Genomic DNA, 24658 nt, shown 5'->3' on the forward strand with positions numbered 1-24658 from the left:
GGCAGCTTTTAAATCCTTCCGATGTTACCTGATGGGCAGAGGGAAGAGTAGGAGAGTTTCCAGGTTAGACACACTGCAGGAGGCAGCGATTCACCAAGCACAATATCCACGGTTGCCAACGTCCCCTTTGGACAATGGTACCTGGAGGAAAAATGGGGCCAACATGATTTACAATATTGTGTTGCAAGCTTTCTGACTCGCCAGACACTTGGCCCTTTAACCAGGAAGAGATCAAACCAGGGATCATAGCATCATAGAATTTCTACAATGGCAAGGGAAAGTGGGGGTGTTGCCCCCAACGATGTCACGGGCAACGATTTCGCTGATTCTTAAGCGGGACAAAAACCCGGAGCTGTGTGGGTCCGACAGGCCGATATCCCTGTTGAATGTAGATGCCAAGTTGCTGGCCAAAATCTTGTCCTCCAGGATTGAGGATTGTGTTCCAGATGTTATTGGGGAGGACCAGACGGGGTTTGTTCAGGGCAGGCAGTTGGTGGCCAATGTAAGAAGGCTGTTAAACATGATCATGATACCCCTGGAGGGTAGGGAGGTGGAGGTAGTGATCGCAATGGATGCAGAAAAGGCTTTTGATCGGGTAGAATGGGATTATCTGTGGGAGGTACTGGGATGGTTCGGATTTGGGCGGGGCTTTATTGACTGGGTCAGGTTGCTGTATCAGGTTCCTGTGGCAAGTGTTCGGACAAATAGGACAACATCGGACTATTTTAGACTGCATCGGGGACGAGACAGGGATGCCCTCTCTGCCCACTGTCTCTCCCCACTGTTGTTTGTGCTGGCTATAGACCCGTTGGCAATTGCTCTGAGAGCCTCGGGGGGCTGGAGGGGACTGGTCCGGGGGGGGAGCACAGGGTTTCGCTCTATGCGGATGACCTGCTTCTGTACGTTTTGGACCCAGTAGAGTGGATGGAAGAAATCATGAGGACTCGAGGGGAATTTGGCCGGTTTTCAGGGTATAAGCTTAATGTGGGAAAGAGTGAGATGTTTGTGGTCCAGGTGAGGGGACAGGAGAGGCGACTGGGAGAGCTGCCGTTTAGGTTAGTAAAGGGAAGCTTTAGGTACCTAGGCATCCAAGTGGCACGGGAATGGGACCAGCTGCATAAATTGAATCTGGCCCGGCTGGTGGACCAAATGAAGGACGATTTTCGGAGATGGGACGCGCTTCCGTTGTCTCTGGCTGGGAGGGTGCAAAGGTGAAGATGACGGTCCTCCCGAGATTCCTATTTGTATTTCATTGTCTCCCCATTTTTATTCCGCGGTCCTTTTTTAAGTGGGTGAACAGAGTGATCACGGGCTTCGTCTGGGCGGGCAAGACCCCGTGAGTAAGGAAGGTAATGCTTGAGCGGAGTCAGGGAGAGGGTGGGCTGGTGCTGCCGAATGTGAGCAACTATTACTGAGCGGCTAATATAGCCATGATCAGGAAGTGGGTGGTGGGGGAGGGGTCGGCATGGGTGCACATGGAGCAATTGCCAACATGGCTTCATGCAAGGGCACCAGTTTGGGGGCATTGGTAACTGTGCCTCTGCCGTTCCCGCCGGCATGGTACTCCACCAGCCCCGTGGTGGTGGCGGCCCTGAAAGGTTGGGGCCAGTGGAGGCAGCATGTGGGAGCATTGGTCTGGGCCCCAATTTGTGATAATCACCGGTTTGCCCCGGGGAGTATGGGGGGAGGGGGGGGGGGGGGGGGGGGGGGTTCCGGTTATGGCGGAGGGCAGGGATTGAGAGGATGGGGGGTATTTTCATGGAGGGAAGCTTTCCGAGTATGAGGGCGTTGTAGGAAAAGTTTGGGTTGGCGAAGGGGAAACAAATTCAGGTATCTGCAGGTGCAGGACTTCCTTCATAAACAGGTGTCAACCTTCCCACTCCTACCGCGAAGGGGGATTCAGGACAGGGTAGTTTCCAGAGGGTGGGTCGGAGAAGGGAGCATCTCGGACATTTATACGGAGCTTATGGGGTCAGAGGAGATGCAGACGGAGGAGCTGAAGCGCAAGTGGGAGACGGAGCTGGGAGGTAAGATAGAGGATGGTCTACGGGCGGACAGGTGAGTAGAGTCAACAACATGTGCCAGGCTCACCCTGATACAATTTAAGGTTGTTCACCGGACTCACATGACAGTGGCCCGGATGATCAGATTCTTTGGGGTGGAGGACAGGTGTGCAAAATGTGCGGGAGGACCTGCGAACGATGTCCACCTGTTTTGGACATGTCCAAAGCTTAGGGGATTTTGGCAGGTGTTTGCGGACGTCATGTCCACGGTGTTAAAAACAAGGGTGGCGCTGAGCCCAGATGTGGCGATTTTTGGGTTGTTGGTAGACCCGGGAATCCAGGAGGAGAAAGAGGCAGACGTTCTGGCCTTTGCTTCCCTGGTAGCCCGGAGACGGATACTATTAGCTTGGAGGGACTCAAAGCCCCCGAAGTCGGGGACCTGGCTATCGGACATGGCTAGCTTTCTCTGTTTGGAGAAAATCAAGTTCGCCCTGAGAGGGTCACTGTTAGGGTTCACCCAGAGGTGGCAACCGTTTGTCGACTTCTTTGCGGGAAATGAATCGTCAGCAGACGGGAAGGGGGGGGGGGGGGTCAGTAGTTTAGATGAGAGTAGTGGGTCAATAAGGGTGGGACCTGTACGAGAGGTAAATGGCTTTTGCACTATTGTTTATGGTTTCATGTATTTTGTTTATTTTGTTGTTACTATACCAAAAATACCTCAATAAAATGTTTATTAAGCAGAAGGGGGCCATTCAGCCCATTGAGTCTGCACAGAGCCTTCGAAAGAGCGCCCTCCCTCGGCCCACAACCCGACCCTGTCCTTGTAACAGAGTAACCCCACCTAACCTTTTGGACACTCAGGGCAATTTAACGCAGCCAATCCACCTAACCTGCACATCATTGGACTGTGGGAGGAAACCGGAGCACCCGGAGGAAACCCACGCACACACGGGGAGAACGTGCATACTCCCCATAGACAGTGACCCGAGGCCGGAATTGAACCCGGGCACCGTGAGGCAGCAGTGCTAACCACTGTGCCACCCCAAATGGGCTGTTGCACGTTTTCCTATGTGTGCAGAACGCGTTTATTGGGGTGTATTAACTTGCCTGTGTTAAAGGCCGTGTGCTTAACACCACTAGGTTCTGTCTATGTATTTTCAGCTCAGGAGTCGCCAGTTGCCATATAGACAACTCACATATATTCCAAGGTCAGGTTCAAAGTAATAAAACGATACACCGATTAGTAAGTTCCAAACGATCAATATTTATTATACAATTATAGTAAATACGCATGCACACACTAAGGGACTAAGCTATGACTAAACTAAGCAAACAGAATACTTAACTACACAGGAACAGGCAAGGTCAGGGAGCGAGGCCTTCATCCCGGTCTTGGTCTGCAACCTTCAGAAAGCGTGCTGGTCACTGGGGGTCTAGCGGGCTTGGTTCGCGTAGCGAGCGTCGTATTGGCACTTACGGTTCGGCGGCTGGTGCTCAACGGCTGGAGTCAGGATACACGTTGGAGGTCTTGGTCAAAGCCGGAGCACGAAACAACAGACAGGACCATGTGTGGGGGTCTATATTTATAGGGGTCCCCAATGTCCTTCCCTCTTCCTGGGCGGGCTTTACCTTTAGGTATCGATTGGATCGCTTCCAATCGATATCTTTTGAATTCCTCCAATGTGAGGGTCTTTCTCGATGGTGGGGGCGGTTTCTATAGTGGATACTTCTGGTGCCGCTCTGTCTGGACATCCACTTAAAGTATCTTATTCAAACCCAAATGTTGCCATTGTGTGTGCCTAGATCTGGACTGCCTCATTAGTATGTAGAACGTTCTGCCACTATCACCTTTGGTTGGAGATCTTCCACCTGGCCAGAAACTGGTTTTGCTGCTTGCAAAATGCTAATGAGTGTTTGCAGGCTGTTTGCCTTGGCTAAACTGTTTTTCCCTACAGTCTTAGCGATTCTCCATTTTGTTTGGTTCAGTGTCCATTTTAGGTGGCTACATTCCCTCCTTGTGATCCTCACAATCAAAATATTGTGAAGGATCACCTATGTACGTTGCCTTGAGTGCATCTGGGTTGCCTTCTTTGTGTTCCCTGACCTCGGCAAGCTCCTGAGCGTCTACTCTGTCCTTAAACTATGGGAAGAAAATTTTTTAACTGACATCTCTACTTGGCGCTATGTCAAAGGGGACATGCATTACCACAAACGGGAACCTCTACCTATCACAATTATCCTTATCTTAACTTAAACATTTCATTACAGACTAAACCTCATCCATTCATACCACATCACAGAACATTTCCTGACTCGGCAGTCGAGTTCAGGACAATATAATACATGGGTACATTTTTTTATTCATTACACAGTGCTTTATTCATTTATGGGCTGGGGGGATTGGTGAAAGCCGAAGATAGGAGATTGAACTCCATAGACGGTTGAGGGGCAAGAACGGGAGGCTCTCCTCTTCCACTTCCTCAACCTGAGGGTCTGTACAAGTATGGCGAGGATCGCAATCACTAGCAGTGATTCAATCACATATGACATGGAGTACCATGTCATAAATTTTGTGCACCAGGTCTGAACCTCACTGATCAGAGCTGAGCACGGGGGAGTTGCTGTAAGTGAAACATTTACGGTGGGGGTTGTGGGGGAAATGTGTCTTGCTTCCACACAAACAAATATAACATTTAAAAGCAATAAGTGGGCTTCCATCATCTTCTCTTTGTTCTCCTTCTTTTCTTCCTCCTGTATGGCCGATCCTTGCTGTGGTCCCTGTTTCGTCCTTCGAAAGCTATGGGATCAAGCACAGTATCTGTCAATACAGCCTAATATCCGTACTTGTTAGTGTATCTGTCTTTCAATTCCAATTGACCCATTAAAATGACTGGCCAAGTCACACCCTGTGACTCCCCTCATTTTTTTTTTCAAAAGCGAATTTAATGAACACAATACACCTAACAACTCTCCTCCTGCGAGCCGTCTCGCAGGCTTTGCTCATTTACCATCCGAATGTTCCTGGATGTAAATGGCATGTGGGATGGCGGCCTAAGGGCTGCCTAACGAAAAATGAAAACAAATTGGAAATGAAAGGTCGAATGGGTTGCGTATGGGCCGCTACGGGTACGATTTGAATGGGATCCCCGGGTAGGGCGTGCTGTGCCATACCCGAGCTTGGCTGACCAAAGTGGGTTCTCAGAGAGGGCGGGTCCTCAGTGCCGTTTGTCCACTGCCTGAGTAACCTGGATTAAACGGGCAAGAATGTGTTTATCATGGATTTGCAGCCTCTATTCGCCGAATAGAGGGGCACCTAAAAACAATGGGGGAGCCAAGATGCTCCTTCATCTGAAAACAGGGAACAAGTCGTGAACCGTGTCGGTTCACCAGAGGATACAACTGAAGTTCTCAGAGGTATCTGCAGACAAGCTAACGGGTGTGTGAGGTGGTCACAATCTTTTCAGCTGAAAAGATCTGCAATCAATCTCTTAACATATTAACAAACAAACATAAACTGACAAACAAACATGCGTGCAGGTTCCATCAGAAAGGACATCGCTTCCCTCAAGCGGTTCCTATTTTACATCATCTGGACACCTCACTTTTCCTCTGTCTCTGTGAACAGGGTCACAAAGGGGTTGCCGTATCGGGATTCAGACACCGTGTCGTCCTGCTCTCCCGGATCCCACACCCTTGTGTGGATCAGGCATGATATCTTTGAATTGTGTGACTGGGGGTCACGTTCGTCATTGCGGACAAGTCGGTACGAATTGTCCCTGTGCCAGAGTGTTGGGTCCAAAAGTGAATGGGTATTGTCGGGGTAGTCGGGGTCGGGTGGTGGGTCTGGGTTTTTAATGTAAGTGACTTCCATGGGGTCACTGTAGTCGGGGTTACTGTCGCTGCAATGTGGGCTGTAGTGTGGTGTGCTGTGGCTGTCCTCAGAGTCAGTGTCTGTATCGCTGTCTCTGTTGCGGCAGCTTGTGGGCGTTTCGGGGCGTGGTCTGTCATGGTCAGTGGGCGGAGTCGTGGGCGAGTCCGATGAGGAACTGGTCTGTGAGGGGGATGGTGGAAACGTGTCTCTAGTGGGTGGGGTGAGGTGTTCTGCTGCGTCTAGCAGGACATGGTGTGCATGGTTGGCCTGTGTTCCATATGCCTTTAACTGGTTGATATGGAACCACGCGGTCTTACCATTAGGATATTTTATCCTATAAACTGAGGGGCTAATTTTATCCGAAATTGAGTATGGTCCGGAATATTTTGGTGCCAAAAAACTGCTGGGGTTGTATACAGATAGCATTACCTGTTGCCCAACCTGGAATTCTGTGGGGTGTACGGTCTTATTAAAGAATGCTGTGCTTTGTCTACGGCGTTTCCCTAGCTGAACTGCGGCTGCAATCTGTGCGGACCTCACAGTCTCAACCAGGTCTTTAACCGTCTTTTCGTGTGTGAGGGCCGTCACTTCGGGGCTAGTCATGTCCAGTCCTAAAAGGAATTCTGTACCTTTCATAGGGCGTCCGGTCATGAGTGTGTGTGGTGTGTATCCTGTGGAAGTTGAAACTGTATTTCTGATGAACATGAGTGCAAATGGGAGCACTGAATCCCATGTGGAGTTGTTCTCTTGAACCATTTTTCTAAGTGTTGATTTTAGGGTCCGATTCATGCGCTCTACAATCCCGCTGGACTGTGGGTGATACGCAATATGAAAATTTTGTTTTATTCCAAATATTGTCAGGACGTTCTTCATGACCCGTCCTGTGAAGTGAGATCCCTGGTCCGAATCAATGCTACGGGGTAAACCCCATCTCGTGAAGATGTGGTGGGTCAGGATCTTTGCAGCTGTCTTAGCTGTATTCGTTCTAGAGGGGAATGCCTCTACCCATTGGGTAAAGGTATCGATGACCACCAGAACGTATTTATAGCCATTCCTACAAGGGGGCAATGGGCCTATAAAGTCGATCTGGAGGTTTGTCCAGGGGCCATTAACTGGTCGAGTATGCCGAAGTTGTGCCTTTTTAGAATACCTCTCCGGGTTATTCTGGGCGCAAATAAGGCAATTCTCGATGTAGTGACCTACATCTGTCCTTAGGTTAGGCCACCAACAGAGCTGCCTGAGGTGCCTCGTGGTTGCGTCGGTCCCTTGGTGCCCGTGTCCATCATGGAACAAAGCAATCATTTCATTCCTGTCCTGCTGCGGGACCACATAAAGCTGATCCTTTATGATCACACCCTCATGTGTGGTCAGTGCGTGTCTGAACTTGTCATACTGTGGCACAAAGTTGCCTTTGAAAATCTCCCTGAGATCCTCATCCTGCTTTTGTGCCTCTACTAAATCCTTAATACTGGTCTGTGAGATTTGGACTGCGCTCACAGGGGCGCTAGCTGGTGCGCTAGCTGGGGGTGTCCATAAGTGTCCTCGCCTGGAACCTGCCTTAGCCAATGCGTCGGCTTTTACATTCCCAGGGGGGGATGACCTATGGTGGCTTCTTACTTTGATGATGCCGAAGGTCCTGTCCTTCGCTTTCTCTAAAATGTGTTGGAGTAAAGGGGCTGATGGAAGGGGTTTCCCATCTGCGGAGACAAAACCTCGTGTCCTCCACAGGGGTAGAAAATCTGTTAAACTATTGCAGACATATAAACTGTCCGAATATATGTCCGCTGGGCTGGGGAAAGAATCGGGGTGGTCCACTATATAAGCTATGGCCGCGAGCTCTGCTGCCTGCGCGCCTAAGTGTCCGGGTAGTTTTAAAGCTATCTCTTCGAGAGCGCGCCCCTGCGCGTCCTCTACATAGATGCCGCATCCTGTGATACGCTCACCTTCTAAAACTGTGGATGAACCGTCTATGTAAATCCTCAGTGGTCCACACGTGTCTGTGGGTTGGGGGCTTTGTTTTGGGTTCCCTATCTTCCTGGGGGGTGTCTTTGCTATAAAGGGTCCGGTGTTATGTAGGGGGGCTACGATTTCACATTCATGGGGCTGTCCTGGGTGTTGGAGGTTGTCGGCTAAAAATGTGTGTGTGCGGGTCCGTTTTACTGTAATGTCCCGTCCTTGTAAAAGTAGTGTCCACCTAGCTGCCCTAATCTGGCTAACTGAACCGTCCTTCAGTCGACCGTCTAGGAGTAACTGTGTGGGGGTGTGCTCGGTCAAAATGGTGATGGGGTTGAGTCCGGTAATGTACGAAAAATATTGCACTGCCCAGAAGACAGCAAGGAGGTGCCTCTCGCAGGCTGAAAATCCTTGTTCAACTGGGTCTAATAGTCGGGAGGCATAAGCCACTGGTCTTAGCTGCTCGTGCCGTTCCTGAAGTAACACGGCCGAGAGGGTCAGATCTGTGCTCGCTACCTCTATTGCATAGGGGGAAAGTTGGTCTGGGACTTGTAGCGCGGGTGCTGCGCTAAGGGCTTTCTTTAACTCCTCCACAGCCTCTGTATGCTGCGGAAGCCATTCCCAGGGGGCTCCTTTCTTAAGGAGGTCTGAGAGTGGGGCGGCTTTTGTCGCGAATCCGTCGATGTGGTTCCGACAATAACCAACCAGTCCTAAGAACGACCGGAGGGCTGAAACATTCTGGGGAAGGGGCAATTTGACAATCGAATCAATTCTTTTGAATTCGATCTCGCGTTTGCCGTGTGTGATGACTGTTCCCAAATACATCACTTTACTTTCCAAAATCTGGGCCTTTCTTGGGTTAACTTTACATCCAATCTCGGTTAAAAGTTCCAGGAGTTCGGCCAGAAGCGTAATGTGCTCTGCCTTTGTGTCTGTCTGCAGTAGTAGGTCGTCTACATACTGTACCAGACATTCGGGGCGGGAAAATTTTTCTAAGCCATTCGCCAGCTGTCGGTGGAAAATGGAGGGGGAATTGTGGAATCCTTGTGGAAGGCATGTCCACGTATACTGTTGTGTTTTAAAAGTGAAGGCAAATTTGTACTGGCACGCCTTTGCCAATGGGATTGACCAGAAGCCATTGCTAATGTCCAAAACCGTGAAATATTTGGAGTTGAGTCCCTGCTTGGGCATGGTCTCGGGACTTGTTGCTACCGTGGGGGCTACTGCTGGGGTTACTTTATTGAGTTCCCGATAATCAATGGTCAGACGCCATGATCCGTCGGGCTTTCTCACTGGCCAAATAGGGGCATTATTGGTCGAGGCTACTGTTCTAAGCACACCTTGCTCCAATAAGCTACCTATCACTTTCTCTATTTCTCCCTCTGCTTCTAGGGGAAATCTATATTGTTTTTGTGGTCTGGGGTCAGGTCCGGTAACGTGAATTTGTCCAGCCATTCTGCCACAGTCATGCCGGTGACTGGCAAATGCTGTCCTATGTTTGTTGAGTACTGCCTTAACTTGTCTGTCCGTGTTTAGTGTAGTCAAGTCAAATGAGTATTCTCCTACTGTGCTAATCCGATTAGCGTACTCTCCTACTGTGAGGGTGGCGGGTGCTCTGTCCGATCTTGCCATTCGCCAGACACACTGGTTCACTGGGTCGAACGACAGGCTATGGGCATTCATAAAATCTATCCCTAGGATGTGTTCTGCTGTCCGGGGAAGATTTACTAGAACAACGGGGTGTTTGGTGGAAATGTTCCCTAGCTGGATTGCTACGGGGGCTGTAATGTGTCCCTGCTGCGAGTGTCCGGTGAACCCGCTAAGTGTGATGGTGGAGGTGGTCGGCCACGTGTCTGTGTGTGCCGTGGTGGTGGAGTTAATTGTGGTGCGGGAGCCTCCTGTGTCCCAAAGTAACTCTATGGGCTTCCCTCTTAACTTTGCCGTGACTACCGGTCTTCCTGATGGATCCCATAGTGTGTCACAGACCCAAGTGGGGGAGCCCGAACACCGTCAGTCCGTTCCGTCCACATTGGTCTGTCCTGACTGTATCCCTATACTATGGATCGGTTTTGTTTTATTCCGATTCAGAGTGCCTGTCTGCTGGCCTCTCTGTGATCTCTGGGGTCCATTACATTCCTTAGCCCAATGTCCTAACTGGCCACAGTTGTAGCATTCCTGCGACTTCTGTGGAGGGCTGCTCTTTCCTTCATTCACCCATGCGGGTTTTTGGTGCTCTCTCACTGCCTGTATGTCTGCTGCAGCCTGAGCTTCTTCTGGGGATTTCACTTTGCCTCTGCCCTGAACTGATTGCTCCCAAGCGCGGGACAATCTTTTCAGGACCCACTTCTCATTATGGGCTTCCTCTGAGGGGTCATAGCTGTTGCAAGCGCTCTGTCCTGCTTCTGTTGCATGAGAAATTATGGTGCGCGTCCATTTAACCATGTTTTCACGGTTCAAATGGGCTCTATTTAAATCGCCAAATACTGCATTAAAATGGATCCACAGCCTTCCGGCGAATGCTGTGGGGTGCTCGGATTTCTTCTGCCGGCACTTATTAAGTCCTTCTACGGGGTCACCTCGATTATACCCTATGGCATCTAAAATGGAGGTGTGCATTTCCTCTAGGGTTCCTCCGCCAACGTTCTGTGGGTCGGGGAGGGCTGCTACAACCGATTGGTCCAAACTCAGAACTGTGAGTTTGACCTGCTCTCTCTCGTCCAGGCCGTACATGGTAGCCTGTTGCTTTACCTTTGCGAAAAACTGGTGGGGGTCTGCGGTGGGGAGAAACGGAGTGATCTTTTCACACGCGTCCCTTAGTTGGGTTACAGTTAAGGGGGTGGTGTAAGTTATATCGGGTGCGCCTTCTATGGTCGCTTTTCTCTGGGTGGTGACTGGATTCATTGGAATGGTGACTGTGGGGGGTTGGGGTGCTTGCCTTTTCTGCTGCGCTGCTGGCGCACATGTTCCCTGAACATAACGCTGCGCTGTCTCACTTAACTCTTTTCAGTTTGGGGCATTCTCCTCATCTAACTGGGTTCCAAAGGTGCTTTGAAACCCATTTTGCACCGAAAGCAGCGATTGCAGCTCTGCAATCTGCTTCCTGCATTTCGCGTGATCTACTGTACTTTGCCTTTGTTCTGTGGTGGCAGCATGGAGTGCTCTCAAAGCTGCTTTAAGGTCAGAGCATTGCCTCTGCAAAGCCTCTACCTGCTTCTCTGATTCTTCTCTTATCAGGACGGCACGTTGCACGTCCTGATAGGCCTTTTCGTACTGGGTCTGGGAACTGCTGAGATGGGCTAGACAAGACTGATGTGCCCTCTTGGCATCATCCACCTCTCTACCTTTCTCTGCCAACTTCCCTCTTAGATCCATATTTTCCTTTTCGATGTCCCTGACATCCACTTTACTCATTCTATTCCTTTCTTCTAGTTCTGCCCGGAGCGTCTGAACGACCTCCTCTGTGCCTCGCAATTGTGCCAAACAGGACACGATTGCCATCGGCTTACGTGCTTTACTCATGTTTTTCTGATACTTCTGGTGCCGCTCTGTCTGGACATCCACTTAAAGTATCTTATTCAAACCCAAATGTTGCCATTGTGTGTGCCTAGATCTGGACTGCCTCATTAGTATGTAGAACGTTCTGCCATTATCACCTTTGGTTGGAGATCTTCCACCTGGCCAGAAACTGGTTTTGCTGCTTGCAAAATGCTAATGAGTGTTTGCAGGCTGTTTGCCTTGGCTAAACTGTTTTTCCCTACAGTCTTAGCGATTCTCCATTTTGTTTGGTTCAGTGTCCATTTTAGGTGGCTACAGTGGCTACAGGGCCGAGGCATTTCCGTACCAGAACAGGATATAGAAACCGTACAAAACAAAAGCAAATTACTGTGGATGCCGGAATCTGAAACCGAAGAGAAAATGCTGGAAAATCTCAGCAGGTCTGTCAGCATCTGTAGGGAGAGAAATGAGCTAACGTTTCGAGTTTCTCTCCCTACAGATGCTGCCAGACCTGCTGAGATTTTCCAGCATTTTCTCTTTGGTTGTAGAAACCGTACTGGAAGGGGCAGTTCCAAAGGCTGGTGCAAACAGATTCAATAGTAACTTTTCTTTTTTTTAAATAGTTTTTATTGAAAATTTTTTACAAAATATATAACAACAAACAATAACAAGCAACAATAAAACAACATAATAAGCATAACACCCCCAAGACCGTAGCAACGCCTATATCGCACCCCTCCACCCCCCCAAACCCGATAAACAACAAGAGAACTTGAAAATAAATTTAAATTAAATAAACATAGTCAACTCCCCCCCCCCCCCCCCCCCCCCGGGTTGCTGCTGCTGCTGACCCAGTTCCCTATCACTGAGACAGAAAGTCGAGGAAAGGTTGCCACCGCCTAAAGAACCCTTGTACCGATCCTCTCGGGGCGAATTTGACCTTCTCGAGCTTAATGAAACCCGCCATGTCATTGATCCAGGTCTCCACACTTGGGGGTCTCGCATCCTTCCATTGTAGCAAGATCCTCCGCCGGGCTACTAGGGACGCAAAGGCCAGCACACCGGCCTCTTTTGCCTCCTGCACTCCCGGCTCCACCCCAACCCCAAAAATCGCGAGTCCCCACCCTGGCTTGACCCTGGATCCTACCACCCTCGACACCGTCCTCGCCACCCCCTTCCAGAACTCAAGTGCCGGACATGCCCAGAACATATGGGCATGGTTCGCTGGACTCCCCGAACACCTGACACACTTGTCTTCGCCCCCAAAGAACCTACTCATCCTAGTCCCGGACATATGGGCCCGGTGCAGCACCTTGAATTGGATGAGGCTAAGCCGCGCACACGAGGAGGAAGAATTAACCCTCTCCAGGGCATCCGCCCATGTCCCGTCTTCGATCTGTTCCCCCAGTTCCCCCTCCCACTTGGCCTTTAGCTTCTCTACTGACGCCTCCTCCGCCTCCTGCATAACCTTGTAGATATCAGATACCTTCCCATCTCCGACCCAGACCCCCGAAAGCAACCTGTCCCTCACCCCCCTCGCGGGCAGCAAAGGGAATCCCACCACCTGCCGCCTAGCAAACGGCTTTACCTGCAGATACCTGAACATGTTCCCCGAGGGGAGCTCAAATTTCTCCTCCAACTCCCCCAGGCTCGCAAACCTCCCATCAATGAACAGGTCCCTCAGCTGTCTGATGCCCGCTCTGTGCCAACCCTGGAACCCCCCATCAATGTTCCCCGGGACGAACCGATGGTTCCCCCTTAGCGGGGCCTCCATCGAGCCCCCCACTTCCCCCCGATGTCGCCTCCACTGCCCCCAGATCTTGAGGGTAGCCGCCACCACCGGACTCGTGGTATACCTCGTAGGAGGGAGCGGCAACGGCGCCGTTACCAGGGCCAATAGTAACCTTTCTAAAGGTAATTGGAAAAATACTTGGTGGCAAAAAAGAATTGCAGGGTTATGGCGGGGGGAGGGGGGGGGGGGGGGGGGAGGAGAGAGAGCAAGGTGTGGGATTTTTTTAAAGATAGGGGCTGACTGGGCTCTTTCTGTGTTGTATGACTGGGAGGATACAGAAGAGGCAGACAACGTGGAGGAATAAATAGGGAAGTTGCCACCTATTTGCTGCTGGCCATCTCTCTCTCCTGTTTCCAGAGGGAGACTGGGATTAATAATGTCGCCATCAGTAGATAGTTTGCTGTCGGTTTAAGGAGGCTGTCGCCTCTCCTGGAAGTGCTGAACACAGGAGGGGTGTGATGGACAGCTGCAGAGAGTGAGAGAGGCTGGGACGAGCCAAATTCTACTGGCTGGGGGCTGCATTTAAAAATAATCCGCTGCTCCTGACTCCTGCCGGGGGGGGGGGGGGGGGGGGCTGGTCCCATCAGCAGAAACTAATCACCGGGGCGAAGACATGAGTTAGACAAGAGGTACATTTCCACCGGGAAGCGAAAACTTCAGTGTCCTGCCAACCCCCTTGTTCAGGTGCTGGATTCAAGGTCAGTGCATGTAGGAACTTGGGAGGAGGGACTGGTGCATTGTAAACTCGATGCCAGATAGCAATATTTATACCACTGTGTAAGCTTGCATGGGCTTTCAAAGCATAACGACTGTCTGCATTACTCCTCTTTATCTGTGCATGACTTTGTTTTGCTGGTTTGCTAATTAATCTAATTAGTTTGCACTCCCAGTGCTGCATATTTGCAAATGGTGCATTAAAAGAGACGGATAAAGGGCATGTTCTTTGGGGGGGGGGGGGGGGGAGAGTTTCGAACTGTCTATCCGAAGGCTATTGAGTGTCGCTGCATTGACGAGAGACACTGCAGTCCCTTAAAATAGGCAGAGGCACTGACGCTGCTGCTGCTCCCCTCCCCACTGACTGGATCATTCACTTCCACTGCAGCACCCCCTGCAGCTCCCAGTGACAAATGATGTCCCTGCCCCCCCCCCCCCCCCCCCTCTGCAGCACCCCCCCCCTCTGCAGCACCCCCCCCCTCTGCAGCACCCCCCCCTCTGCAGCACCCCCCCCCTCTGCAGCACCCCCCCCCCTGCAGCACCCCCCCTCCTCCAGCACCCCCCCCTGCAGCACCCCCCCCCCCCTGCAGCACCCCCTGCAGCTCCCAGTGACAAATGATGTCCCTGCCTCCCCCCCCCCCCCCCCGCTGGAAAGAGTATTGAACAGCTCACCCCTGCCCATTCCACCCAAACATCCAATGTGCACTGTGTCGATTTGGAGATGCTTCAATATTCAGACCATCTCGAATTAATTTTTAAAAAACAAGAGTCGGGTTCGGTCAATAAGGGAATTATAGAATGCCTACAGGGCAGAAGGAGGCCATTCGGCCCATCGTGTCTGCATGACGCTCTGAAAGAGCACTCTACCGAGGCCCAATCCCCTGCTGTAACCCCGTCTAGGCTTCGGAAGGGGGCAATTTATCACGGCCAATCCAGCTAACATCTTTGGACTGTGGGAGGAAACCGGAGCACCCGGAGGAAACCCACGCACACACGAGGAGGATGTGCAGACTCCGCACAGACAGTGACCCAAGCCGGAATCGAACCTGGGACCCTGGAGCTGTGAAGCAATTGGGCTATCCACAATGCTACCGTGCTGCCGGGAGAACGTGCAAACTCCACAGTCACCTGAGGCCAGAATTGAACCCGGGTCCGTGGATTGTGAGGCAGCAGTGCTAACTACCGTGCCACCCCAGGGACTGCACATCGTTGGAGTTTAGGAGAATGAGAATCTTATTGAAACTCAAGGTGAGTGGCACAGTGGTTAGCACTGCTGCCTCACAGCGGCAGGGTCCCGGGTTCAATTCCGGCCTTGGGTGACTGCGAGGAATTTGCACGTCTATCCCCGTATCTGCGTGGGTTTCCTCCGGGTGTTCCGGTTTTCTCCCACAGTCCAAAGATGTGAAGGTTAGATGGGGTTACGGGGATCGGGCGGGGGAGTGGGGCTAGGAAGGGTGCTCTTTCAGAGGGTCAGTGCAGAACCGATGGGCCGAATGGTCTCCTTTTACACGGTAGGGATTATATTCTATAATACAAGATTCTGAGGGTGGGGGGGGGGCTTGATAGGGTGGAGGATGTTCCCCCTCATGCAGGGAGGGGGGTATATCTGGAATAGGGAGAAATAATCGATCAAGCTTTCGAAACGTTTTGAGTTTTGGATGACATATTTTAGCACCCTTTCATTTTTTAAAAATAAATTTTCCACCTAGCCGGCACATCTTTGGGTTGTGGGGGTGAAACCCACGCAGGCACGGGGAGAATGTGCAAACTCTACACCGTGCTACATGGCAGTGGCTGCTCACAGACCCGGTCTATGAAATAGTCCCCCCACTGTGGCAGGCTGGCGCGCCCCGGACCACCACCCCACAGTGGCCCCAGCCCCTGATAAAGTCCACCCTGCCCACGGATCAGCACTCCCCCCCCCCCCCCCCCCCCCCCCCCCCCCCCCCCCCCGGCTGAGTCCGCACAGCCGCCCAGCCGAGTTCCCGATGGATGAGATTACCCATGACCGACTCCATCGGGGACTTGGCCAGTCGGGGGCGGAGCATCGGGGAATGGTCGATACGTGGCGTGGCGTACTCTCTGAGTATGATGCTTTGGAGGGGGCGGAGCATCGGGGAATGGTCGATACGTGGCGTGGCGTACTCTCTGAGTATGATGCTTTGGAGGGGACGGAGCATCGGGGAATGGTCGATACGTGGCGTACTCTCTGAGAATGATGCTTTGGAGGGGGCGGAGCATCGGGGGATGGTCGATACGTGGCGTACTCTCTGAGTATGATGCTTTGGAGGGGGCGGAGCATCGGGGGGATGGTCGATACGTGGCGTACTCTCTGAGTATGATGCTTTGGAGGGGGCGGAGCATCGGGGGGGGATGGTCGATACGTGGCGTGGCGTACTGTCTGAATATGATGCTTTGGAGGGGGCGGAGCATCGGGGGGATGGTCGATACGTGGCGTGGCGTACTCTCTGAATATGATGCTTTGGAGGGGGCGGAGCATCAGGGGGATGGTCGATACGTGGCGTGGTGTACTCTCTGAGTATGATGCTTTGGAGGGGGCGGAGCATCGGGGGGATGGTTGATACGTGGCGTACTCTCTGAGAATGATGCTTTGGAGGGGGCGGAGCATCGGGGGGATGGTTGATACGTGGTGTACTCTCTGAGTATGATGCTTTGGAGGGGGCGGAGCATCGGGGGATGGTCGATACGTGGCGTACTCTCTGAGTATGATGCTTTGGAGGGGTCGGAGCATCGGGGGATGGTCGATACGTGGCGTACTCTCTGAGTATGATGCTTTGGAGGGGTCGGAGCATCGGGGGATGGTCGATACGTGGCGTACTCTCTGAGTATGATGCTTTGGAGGGGGCGGAGCATGGCGAAAGCAGCACTGCCTCCCCCGATTCGGTCAGGAATAAGGATCCTCAGCTGTTCGCGATTTCGGCGTTGCCGACTGGAGAATCCAGCCTTTTGTTTCAACAATGTATATATTGCTCTCCAACCATTATCATGGAATTTATTCACAATTAAAACTACAAAGGACAGGAAAACTTAAATCATAGAATTTGCAGTGCCAAAGGAGGCCATTTGGCCCATCGAGTCTGCACCGGACCTGGGAAAGAGCACCCTACCCAAGCCCACACCCCCACCCTATCCCCGTAACCCAGTAACCCCACCTAACCTTTTTGGACACTAAGGGGCAATTTATTATGGCCAATCCACCTAACCTGCACATCTTTGGACTGTGGGAGGAAACCGGAGCACCCGGAGGAAACCCACGCATACACGGGGAGGATGTGCAGACTCCGCACAGACAGTGACCCAAGCCGGGAATCGAACCTGGGACCCTGGACCTGTGAAGCAACTGTGCGAACCACCGTGCTACCGTGCTGCCCTTATGTAGGATACCAGCTCCAATATCACATTGGTGAAAGGGTCAGTAAGCAGAGAGCACACATTTAAGGTGGTTGGCAAGAGAACCAAAGATGACTTGAGGGAAAAGCGTTTCACACAGCAATGTGGAATGTGTTAGCTGAAAGTGTGGTGAAGGCAGATTCAGCTGAGGCTCTTTAGGGGCTGGTTTAGCACACTGGGCTAAATCGCTGGCTTTGAAAGCAGACCAAGGCAGGTCAGCAGTTCAATTCCCGTACCAGCCTCCCCGAACAGGCGCCGGAATGTGGCAGCTAGGGGCTTTTCACAATAACTTCATTTGAAGCCTACTTGTGACAATAAGCAATTTTCATTTCAAAAGGGAAATAGAGAAGGTGATGAAGTGGAAGAAAGATGAGGACTACAGGGAAAGTGCAGGGGAGAGGGACTGTCTGAGTTGCTCATGAGAGCTGGCATAGATGCGACGGGTTGAATGGCCTCCCTATGTGCTATTTGATCGAATTTGGCATCAAAGAGTTTTAGCAAAGCTGGTGTCAATGGGAATCAGGGGGAAAACTCTCTGCTGGTTGGAGTCACACCCGGCACAAAGGAAGATGGTTGTGGTGGTTGGAGGTCAATCATCTCAACTCCAGGACATCACTGCAGGAGTTCCTCAGAGTCGTGCCCTAGGCACAACCATCTTCAGCTGCTTCATCAATGACCTCCCTTCATCATAATGTCAAAAGTGGGGATGTTCGCTGTTCGTTGATGACTGCACAATGTTCAACACCATTCATGACTCCTCAGATAATGAAGCAGTTAATGTCCAAATGCAGCAAGATCTGGACAATATCCAGGTTTGGGCTGACAAGCGGCCAAGTTACATTCACGGCACACAAGTGCCAGGCAATGAACATCTCCAGTCAGAGAGAATCAAATCATCGCTGCTTGACATTCAATGGCATTACTTTAATAAGGACATTAGAATCCACACAGAGTAAAAATAAGAACAACGCTTTATTTATAAATGATACATATACTCCACAAGTTTGTTAGGTGAATTGGGCATTCTGAATTCTCCCTCAGTGTACCTGAACAGGTGCCAGAATGTGGCGACGAGGGGATTTTCACAGTAACTTCATTGCAGTGTTAATGTAAGCCCACTTGTGACTATAAAGATTATTATTATTTTATTGCTCCCCTACCGGGTTCCTTCTGGTTGGTGCCTTACTGGCCGACCTTGTAGACTCTGGGTAATTGAGATACCCCACCCCTAGCGAGGGAGCTCATACTCTACAAGGAGCACTAGGAAGATAAGGATTCCCACCCGTGGGTTCCGTGCCGGATATTACAATTACCATCACTGAATCCCCCGCTATAAACATCCTGGGGGGGTTACCATTGACAACAAACTGAACTGGGCCAGCCTTAGAAATACTGTGACTACACGATCCGGTCAGAGGCTGGGAATCCTGCGGCAAGTAACTCACCTCTTGGCTCCTCAAAGCCTGTCCACCATCTACAAAGCAGATGTGTGATGGAATACTCTCTACTTGCCTGGATGGGTGCAGCTCCAACAACACTCAAGAAGCTCAACACCACCCAGGCCAAAGGAGCCCCGCCTAATTGCTCCCCCTTCCACAAACATTCACTCCCTCCACCACCGACACACAGTGGCAGCCGTGTGTGCCATCTGCATTTTGGTTGTTAGTTAAGCTTTGAGGTTTTGTTTCAGTTACAGCACCTCACCAGGGGGCTCTTACCCCCTCTCAATTCTGCTTAATTTATTGAAACATAGAAAAAATAGGAGCAGGAGGAGGCCCTTCAAACCCATTCTGCCATTCATTATGATCATGGCTGATCATCCAACTCAATAGCCTAATCTCGCTTTCACCCCATATCCTTTGATCCCTTTCACCCTAAGTGCTATATCTAACTGCTTCATTTAGTTGATTAAAAGAGTATATACCCAGGTCCCTCTGCTCCTGCATCCCCTTTAGGTTTGTTCTTTACGGGCAGAACGGGGGCGCAGGGATTAGCGCTGCGGCCTCACGTCGCCGAGGTCCCAGGTTCGATCCCGGCTCTGGGTCACTGTCCGTGTGGAGTTTGCACATTCTCCCCGTGTCTGTGTGGGTCTCACCCCCCACAACCCAAAGATGTGCAGGGGAGGTGGATTGACCTCTGCCGCCTATGCCCAAAAGGCAGTGTGGCACGGTGCAACGCCATCGGTAAATGCCGGGAGATCCCCCATCCAGGAACTACCCGGCTCATCACGCCTCGCGAGATCTAACGCGATCTCCTGAGACGTCGCAATGTGAATCCAGCCCATTGGTGGTATCCCAGGGGATCAAAGGACCCAGGTGCTTGCTTTCTGGGAGGGTGGTATCCTGGCATGGCTGGTGCCAGCCTGGCACCCTGGCAGCGCCACCTGGCCCTGGAGTGTGGCGACTAGGGGATTTTCACAGTTAATTCATTGCAATGTTAATGTAAGCCTAATAAGGATTATTATTGTCTTATATCTGAGGTGAGAAAGGTTGAATAGCTTTCCGCCAGTTGTGATGAGATTCTATTGCCCTTCTATTATAGAACATAGAACATACAATGCAGAAAGAGACCATTCGGCCCATCGAGTCTGCACCGACCCACTTAACCTTCACTTCCACCCTATCCCCGTAACCCAGTAACCCCCTCCTAACCGTTTTGGTCACTAAGGGCAATTTATCACGGCCAATCCACCTAAGCTGCAGGTCTTTGGACTGTGGGAGGAAACCGGAGCACCCGGAGGAAACCCACGCACACACGGGGAGGACGTGCAGACTCCACACAGACAGTGACCCAGCAGGGAATCGAACCTGGGACCCTGGCGCTGTGACACCACAGTGCTAATCACTGTGCTACCGTGCTGCCCTGGTTGTGGTGACAGTTCTGGTGTGTCAGTAGACATCCTCTGGAGAGGAGGTGAAGGCAGTGACAGCAACAAAGGGAGGAGTGTGCTCGAGTGATGGTGTCACTAAACAACCCTGTTCAACCCCACTGCGGATCTCTAAGGATTCCAGTGTTGTCCTGTGATGGAACCATCAATTCACTGGACACGTGCTTTAAGATATGAACAGCGGTTTTAATCTAGATCATAGAACAGTACAGCACAGAACAGGCCCTTCGGCCCTCGATGTTGTGCCGAGCAATGATCACCCTACTTAAACCTACGTAACCCGTATACCCGTAACCCAACAATCCCCCCATTAACCTTACACTACTGGCAATTTAGCTTGGCCAATCCACCTAACCCGCACATCTTTGGACTGTGGGAGGAAACCGGAGCACCCGGAGGAAACCCACGCACACACGGGGAGGACGTGCAGACTCCACACAGACAGTGACCCAGCCGGGAATCAAACCTGGGACCCTGGAGCTGTGAAGCATTGATGCTAACCACCATGCTACCGTGAGGCCCCTTATCTACTTACTACAGAGCCAGCCTGTTACCCGTTGAACTCTCGATGAACTGCAGGCTGGCTCTGGACAAGGGTATTTATACAGCAGTCCAAGGGGAGGAGTCCTGGGCGGAGCCAAGGGTGGAGCCCTGTACAAACTCCTGAGCATTCCCAGAGCTGCTCCCCCTAGTGGTCGGATAATGCTACTGCGCTTACAATGGTATTGGTAAATACAGTGTGAATTACTAAGTTACATTCACCACATCCTGTTATATCTGACCTTACTCCGCATGTTGCCTTGGAAAGCGCGGATCACATTGAGCAGCTTCACCTTTGCTCACATGGTCAGATATCTGGGTGAGATTGTTGAAGGTTATAGACAGAGGTCTCAGTTGTTCACGACCTTTCTCTTGAAGCTACTGGACTGGGAAGATCTCCTGTTTCTGAAACCACACTGGGATTCGGGATGGATGTGTTCAACTGGGTCTGCAATCTGACTAAGGCAACGTGAGCTGACACTTATCCCCACGATGCTCAAAGCAACTGCCTGGATAGTTGTTGCAATCGCTACGTTTGCCCATGATCTTGCACAGGGTCACAATCTTTTTTTATCTTTTTTTAAAATTTAGAGTAGCCAATTTGTTTTTTTTCCGTAAGAAGTCTTACAACACCAGGTTAAAGTCCAACAGGTTTGTTTCAAACACGAGCTTTCGGAGCACCTGACGAAGGAGCTGCGCTCCGGAAGCTAGTGTTTGAAACAAACCTGTTGGACTTTAACCTGGTGTTGTAAGACTTCTCACTGTGATCACCCCAGTCCAACGCCGGCATCTCCACATCATTTTTTTTCCAATTAAGGGGCAATTTAGCGTGACCAATCCACCTAGCCTGCACATCTTTGGGTTGTGGGGGCGAAACCCACACAAACACGGGGAGAATGTGCAAACTCCACACGGATAGTGACCCAGAGCCGGGATCGAACCGGGGACCTCGGCGCTGTGAGGCAGCAGAGCTAGCCACTGCGCCTCCATGCTGCCTAACAGGGTCACAATCTTGATCTTAGCTTCCAATCAGCCAGTGTTTTGTTTGATCTATCTTGCTTCCCATGATGTTGAGAGTTGCGGTATGGTAGCTGGTGTCTTGAAGTATGTTCCGTTTCACGTCTGCGATCCGTGTGGGAATGTCTGAGATCCGTGTGGGAATGTCTGCGATCCGTGTGGGAATGTCTGCGATCCGTGTGGGAATGTGGGAGAGCATCTGTTCTATCCAGTTGGGGTTTTTCACTCTGCAGGCCGTTAAAAATAGCAGTAGTTTTTGGACGGCACTGGAGATTTGTTGTCAGGATTTACTCCCTTAGCTACCAGCTCTCCTGAGGTGTTCGCAGGACAGTGGAGCAGTTCGCCCACAGCTGGGAATTCAGTTCACAGGCGCAGGGTGTGTCCACATGCTGGGGGACCAAAGTCCGGGGCCCAAACCTCATCCAAGGTTCCATTGAAGCTTCAGCCACAAGGAGCCCAATGTCTGCGTCTCACCACCAGGTGGCACAGGCGAGGACTGTCCACTGAGGGGCTGCGTACTGACGGGGAGGCTGCGTACTGACGGGGAGGCTGCGTACTGACGGAGAGGCTGCGTACTGACGGAGAGGCTGCGTACTGACGGAGAGGCTGCGTGCTGGGAGGCTGGGTACTGACGGGGAGGCTGCGTACTGACGGAGAGGCTGCGTACTGACGGGGAGGCTGCGTACTGACGGAGAGGCTGCGTACTGACGGAGAGGCTGCGTACTGACGGGGAGGCTGCGTACTGACGGAGAGGCTGCGTACTGACGGAGAGGCTGCGTGCTGGGAGGCTGTGTACTGAAGAAGAGGCTGCAAAATGACAGAGAGGCTGTGTACTGATGGGGAGGCTGCGTACTGACGGGGAGGCAGCGTACTGACGGGGAGGCTGCGTACTGACGGGGAGGCAGCGTACTGACAGAGGGGCTGCGTACTGACAGAGAGGCTGCGTACTGACGGGGAGGCTGCGTACAGACGGGGAGGCTGCGTACTGACAGAGAGGCTGCGTACTGACAGAGAGTCTGCGTACTGACGGGGAGGCTGCGTACAGACGGGGAGGCTGCGTACAGACGGGGAGGCTGCGTACTGACAGAGAGGCTGCGTACTGACAGAGAGTCTGCGTACTGACGGGGAGGCTGCGTACTGACGGGGAGGCTGCGTACTGACGGGGAGGCTGCGTACTGACGGAGAGGCTGCGTACTGACGGAGAGGCTGCGTACAGACGGGGAGGCTGCGTACTGACAGGGAGGCTGCGTACTGACGGGGAGGCTGCGTACTGACGGAGAGGCTGCGTACTGACAGGGAGGCTGCGTACTGACAGAGAGGCTGCGTACTGACAGAGAGGCTGCGTACTGACAGAGAGGCTGCGTACTGACGGGGAGGCTGCGTACAGACGGGGAGGCTGCGTACTGACGGAGAGGCTGCGTACTGACGGGGAGGCTGCGTACTGACGGGGAGGCTGCGTACTGACGGAGAGGCTGCGTACTGACGGAGAGGCTGCGTACTGACGGAGAGGCTGCGTGCTGGGAGGCTGTGTACTGAAGAAGAGGCTGCAAAATGACAGAGAGGCTGTGTACTGACGGAGAGGCTGCGTACAGACGGGGAGGCTGCGTACTGACAGGGAGGCTGCGTACTGACGGAGAGGCTGCGTACTGACAGGGAGGCTGCGTACTGACGGGGAGGCTGCGTACTGACGGAGAGGCTGCGTACTGACAGGGAGGCTGCGTACTGACAGAGAGGCTGCGTACTGACAGAGAGGCTGCGTACTGACAGAGAGGCTGCGTACTGACGGGGAGGCTGCGTACAGACGGGGAGGCTGCGTACTGACAGAGAGGCTGCGTACTGACAGAGAGTCTGCGTACTGACGGGGAGGCTGCGTACTGACGGGGAGGCTGCGTACAGACGGGGAGGCTGCGTACTGACAGAGAGGCTGCGTACTGACAGAGAGGCTGCGTACTGACGGGGAGGCTGCGTACAGACGGGGAGGCTGCGTACTGACAGAGAGGCTGCGTACTGACAGAGAGTCTGCGTACTGACGGGGAGGCTGCGTACAGACGGGGAGGCTGCGTACAGACGGGGAGGCTGCGTACTGACAGAGAGGCTGCGTACTGACAGAGAGTCTGCGTACTGACGGGGAGGCTGCGTACTGACGGGGAGGCTGCGTACTGACGGGGAGGCTGCGTACTGACGGGGAGGCTGCGTACTGACGGGGAGGCTGCGTACTGACGGGGAGGCTGCGTACTGACGGAGAGTCTGCGTACTGACGGAGAGGCTGCATACTGACGGACAGGCTGCGTACTGACAGAGATGCTGCGTACTGAAGGAGAGTCTGCATACTGACGGAGAGGCTGCGTACTGACGGAGAGGCTGCGTACTGACGGAGAGGCTGCGTACTGACGGGGAGGCTGCGTACTGACGGAGAGGCTGCGTACTGACGGGGAGGCTGCGTACTGACGGAGAGGCTGCGTACTGACGGAGAGGCTGCGTACTGACGGGGAGGTTGCGTACTGAAGGAGAGTCTGCATACTGACGGAGAGGCTGCGTACTGACGGAGAGGCTGCGTACTGACGGAGAGGCTGCGTACTGACGGGGAGGCTGCGTACTGACGGAGAGGCTGCGTACTGACGGGGAGGCTGCGTACTGACGGAGAGGCTGCGTACTGACGGAGAGGCTGCGTACTGACGGGGAGGTTGCGTACTGAAGGAGAGTCTGCATACTGACGGAGAGGCTGCGTACTGACGGAGAGGCTGCGTACTGACGGAGAGGCTGCGTACTGACGGGGAGGTTGCGTACTGAAGGAGAGTCTGCATACTGACGGAGAGGCTGCGTACTGACGGAGAGGCTGCGTACTGACGGAGAGGCTGCGTACTGACGGGGAGGTTGCGTACTGACGGAGAGGCTGCGTACTGACGGGGAGGCTGCGTACTGACGGAGTGTCTGCGTGCTGATGGAGAGGCTGCGTGCTGATGGAGAGGCTGTGT

The 24658-nt window shown here is 52.5% G+C and overlaps 1 protein-coding gene across 2 annotated transcripts in view; it reads left to right on the top strand.

Annotated features, from left to right (window-relative positions):
- hhatlb (hedgehog acyltransferase like, b) overlaps positions 1-24658 on the top strand; it is a 113326-nt gene that overhangs the window by 13432 nt on the left and 75236 nt on the right. Inside the window, exon 1 of one of the 2 annotated variants that reach the window (XM_038798520.1) lies at positions 13660-13812. The exons of the other annotated variant lie outside the window; for it this stretch is intronic. The gene's annotated coding sequence lies outside the window, so the exon portion shown is untranslated. Of the gene's footprint in view, positions 1-13659; positions 13813-24658 lie in introns of those variants that run through there. 2 annotated transcript variants of the gene reach the window in all.

Source organism: Scyliorhinus canicula, chromosome 5 (assembly GCF_902713615.1).
Source record: "Scyliorhinus canicula chromosome 5, sScyCan1.1, whole genome shotgun sequence".
Taxonomy (NCBI): domain Eukaryota; kingdom Metazoa; phylum Chordata; class Chondrichthyes; order Carcharhiniformes; family Scyliorhinidae; genus Scyliorhinus; species Scyliorhinus canicula.